Here is a 4,602-nt window from a genome sequence, read left to right as displayed (position 1 = left end):
TGGTTGGTTATCCTTTAACTTGGTTCACTCCTTACAAAATATTAAACCTTGTGGAACAGCTTTAAATCAAACAATGAACTTATAATTAAGTAACCACATACATGACAGTTGGCATTAATGAACATCGGCCTACCATTCGTATTACTAATTGCTCAGGTGCCTTACTTGTTGCACATAGAAACAGTTGCACATTGTGAATAACCTCGATCTCGCCCGCCGCATTGGTTCATGCAGTTATCTTAATTTTCAGCTCAACTTTGACAAGGTAGTGTGTGTTACATTTAGAGTTTGCAAACGGGATCAAGCATAAAATTGATTTTACAAATTTAATTGTGACTAAAAGTGAGTTGATTTTAACATGATTTATGTTTGAGAATTTTGTATCAAATTGGATTATAATAAACTGAATATTTTTCGGATTACATTATTCAAAATTACGTTTAGACAAAAATTACTTAAAAGGACATGAATTTATATCATTCAAATCTATATTATTTTAACACTTTTTTTACTATAATTACTTTTGAAAGGAATTTAAATTTATGTATTGAGAATTAGTACTCTTTTGTTATAATTTGTTAATACTCTTCTTTGGAACTCTTTTTGTATTTAACTATATATTTTTAATAAAATTTACATTATCAAAATTAATAATAATAAATAAAAAAATATACTATTTAAGATTACGTGGTAAAAATATAAAAGGTCAAATAAAAAAATAAAGTTCTACAGAAAATGCGTATTAATAAAAATAATAAAAAAAGACATGAACAATGAATACTAAAAATTCTTTTAAAAAAATATAATGACTTAGATAAGTGAACATATAAAAAGTCATTACAAAAATATCCATACTATTAATAAAAAAAAATAAAAAAAAATAGATAAAAATTAAAACTTAAAAAAGAGTACTAATAATAATATTAGAAAAATATTTGTTTGTAAAGCATAGCTATGATAAAAAATTCTATTACTCTGCTGATTGTTTTTCGTATTTTTTAGTGTAGATGAGATTGAATGGAAAAATTGGTAGAATTTTAATTAATTTTTTTAATTTATGAAGTGAACGCAGAAGCTAAACGCAAAAGCTACAATTTGTTGCTTCTGCTGAACGGGAGTTCAAACCCAGAGTCATGTTCGCGTTCAGAAGAAAAAAATTAGCCAAACAAAAATTACAGCGTTTAAAGAGATTAAACGTGCTTCTTGTACTTCCAACGTGATTATCAAACACACCCGTAGCTCCCATCAGTAACACCCCAATAGAATTTGTTCATTACGTATTTTAACATCTTTGTAGCATTATACTAAGGGAATCAACTGTGTTTAGAACCGATACCGCCGAAGGTAGCTAACCCTTCACTATTCCTCTATCTTAACAATAAACCTGCCAATATCTATAACAAAAAGGCTAGCCACAATTCATCATCATTTACGACATCTTATAGTTAAACCTTTAATTATAAAGTTCATATAAGTTTAAATTAACACAACCCAACCGTATACAAGTTTTCATAAGAAGGGCGCCACACAAGACTCATCTTGAGAATGGGAGCACTAAAACCACAACAACTTCGAATACAGTGCATAAAATATATGTCCAAGTATACAACGCCACCCCATGAACCCACACCTAACGCACGTTGTCCCTTCGAGGGACAACCGTTCCTTTCCTACCTAAGAATTTATTAGGAATATGGTGGGAGACAAGCCCTTCTTCGCAACCTGCGTCGTTTAACCCGTCTCCATTCTACATTGTCCCCTGTAAACTAGTGCTGATGGTGTTTTTTAAATTCAATGTGCTGACCTGTTGGGGGATGATGACTTGCCCATTGCTTTCTGAAACGAGAGTTAACATTGGTAATATACGTTGTCCGTCGTATTTAAAACGGGAGCTTGCTCGGGTGAGGTCACCGTTGCGGGTGCTTGAGTAGGAAGGACCCTATGGTGTGTGGAGCAGCTTGGAACGGCAAAGAATTGTTGTATGTGCTGGCCCTCAAGGAAGAAGTTGCCACCACCACCCCCTGGATTCATCCGGGGTTGGTACGACTGGGTTGGACTTGGTTTGGCGGGACTTGGTATGTATGAGCCCGAACCTCCGGGAATACCCGGTCCAGAGTAGCCCTCCGTAGCCTACAAACCAGATGAACAAATTATGCTGGACAAAAGGAATTTGAAGAATAAATTGTAGACGGAGTTGCAATAACCAATTCAAAAATGATAAGCAAAGTTCTATGTGAAACCGTACCTCTCTGGGTACAGCAATGACTATGTATATGCCAGATGTATAGTACAAACTATATTCAAGTTTCCTGTAAGAACCTTCTGCCTGAAACCGTAACTTTATTATGTCTAAAGGTTACACACACAAGAGCCATCACTCAATCTTCGATACAGTCGGACCAAAAAATTATAACTCCTCCTTCAACAGTAATCACGGAATTAGATCATCTCAAAAAAGTCAAAAAATGATGTGTTAAACATAAAAGGTACATCCATGGAAGAAAATTAGATGAAACTACTCAATCACCCTTAATAAACACGGCATTTTTGTATGTCAAAACACACACTGGTTTCATATCCCATCAAAAGGAAATACCACTTCATCCTAATCTGATAATTTAGTTTACATATACACCCAGAAACTAAAAAATTCAGAATTGATGGCTCAAAGGAATATTATAAGAAAACACATAGAACTCATGAAAACCATGCATAGTAAATGCCCAACTTATTCACTAAATTTCTCCTATTATAGTTCCACGAACATGGGATCCTCCGTCCACATAGAAAGGAATGACAGCTGGATTTTCTGCTGATCATGATACGCTGACTCTCATTTTCGGTACTTATATTTGGGATGGGATGAGACACTAGGTAGTAACAGATATCGTACAGACACAATAACAACTTACTATAAACTAAAGTAAACTCTTTCATTGTGTGTGAAAGCATTATTAATTTCACCAAACTAGTCCATGTCACCATGCATAGCTAATTCGCATGTAAAAAATATCCGAACTCAGGAAAAATACCTTGGAAGAACTAGTTCCTCCAGGATACCCACTGGGCTCTCTCGAGGATGAATTCGCGACCGTGGCTGATAGCCCTTCTCGGATATCGACTTGGCTCATATCCCTCTCGGACAGGCACGTCCTCTTCATGTGACCTGGAAGCCCGCAAGAAGTGCAGCAGTCTCTTCCCACCAAGCTTGACCTGTGTGGAAGATCCCGTCTCCTTGCGGCGCTTAGGGGCCCCCTGTGTCTTTGCTACTGAAGGTTCCTTCACAACATTCTGTTGCCTCATCCCAGCCTCACGGTCTACCGTGTTCCCTTTTTGCACCTGAAGCCGCCGTGCCAAAGAGGCTATTGCATCCCTCGCTACCGCAAAGTCAGCTACATCATCAGAAGCTAGTTTGGCAACAACATTCATTGCACTGCACAATGTGCCATACCTTAGTAGTCGACTGCCGTGCCCCGCTGTCCCTTCTGTTGATGATGCCGTCCATTCTTTGACATCAATACACCACTGCCTCAGTATCAAACCTGGTAGAATTTCTTCTAAACCCTCATACTTCATCATGCAAAATATGTGGCAGCAAGGAATACCTTTGCTATTCCACATCATACAATCACATTCAATCTTCGGCTCAGTCGGATCGTAAAGCACCTTGCGGATCCTACGACAGTTCCCCATGCTTGAGAACTTGTAGACGGACGTCGTGCTTATGCTGTCTTTCCCCAAAAACAACAAACTCCCAACCCCTTTTATTTGTTTTCTAACCTCCTTGAAGACTTTCCCGGTGTATAACTTCGAGGCAAACATCTCTATCTTGTCAAGACCGGTTGTCAGTACGAGCGTGTAATACAACGAATAAAATTGGGCCGTGACCTCATTATTGCGATAATCTTTAACCACCCTGTCCAAGCTGTGAACCAATTCCATCAGGCTATTTGTCGACTTAAGGAACCCTTTGATGAATGCATTTATTCCCTCACACCTCGAAGTTATCCTGTAGCCGGCGCAAAAAGTTCCCCGTAGATATGCCGTTGCCCAACTCTCTCTTAAATCATAGGTGCCTTTAACCCAGCTATTGTTCATCAGCCCTAGACTCTCTACAGTCGTTCTCCAATACTCCTCAAATTCCGCAACATCGAAGTTTGTGTAAACTGCCTTCTTAAACACCTTTCGAAATTCAGGTTCTTTTACCCTAAGCACATAGTTTTTTTCCAGGTGCCACCCACAGAGGCGATGCCTGGCTGAAGGCAACACATCCGCAATGGCTGCCCGCATTGGTTTATCCCAGTCGGTGACCACAACGGCAGGCTTCTTGTTATCCATGACATCAAGAATATTCAACAATACCCACCTATATGTACGGACCTCCTCGTCCTCCAGCAACGCAAAACCAAAAATTACCGTCTGCCTGTGATGATTTCTTCCAGAGAAGACTACTAGAGGCTTCTTGTACTTGTTGGACCGGTATGTTGCATCAAATGCAAGCACGTCACCGAACAGAGGATAATCCGCCATCATCTGCTCATCAGCTCAGAATAGGCTTCCAAGTCTGTCCTCTGCTGTTTTGGTATACCTGGCGACCGTCAT

The 4,602-nt window shown here is 38.7% G+C and overlaps 1 pseudogene; it reads right to left on the bottom strand.

Annotated features, from left to right (window-relative positions):
- Positions 1-3,042: 3,042 nt before the first annotated feature.
- On the bottom strand, positions 3,043-4,602 carry LOC148547049 (protein FAR1-RELATED SEQUENCE 5-like; annotated as a pseudogene).

The sequence above is a fragment of the Arachis ipaensis genome, chromosome B8 (genome assembly GCF_059453495.1).
Source record: "Arachis ipaensis isolate K30076 ecotype BB chromosome B8, ASM5945349v1, whole genome shotgun sequence".
NCBI lineage: Eukaryota > Viridiplantae > Streptophyta > Magnoliopsida > Fabales > Fabaceae > Arachis > Arachis ipaensis.
This window is presented reverse-complemented; position numbering and strand designations above follow the sequence as displayed.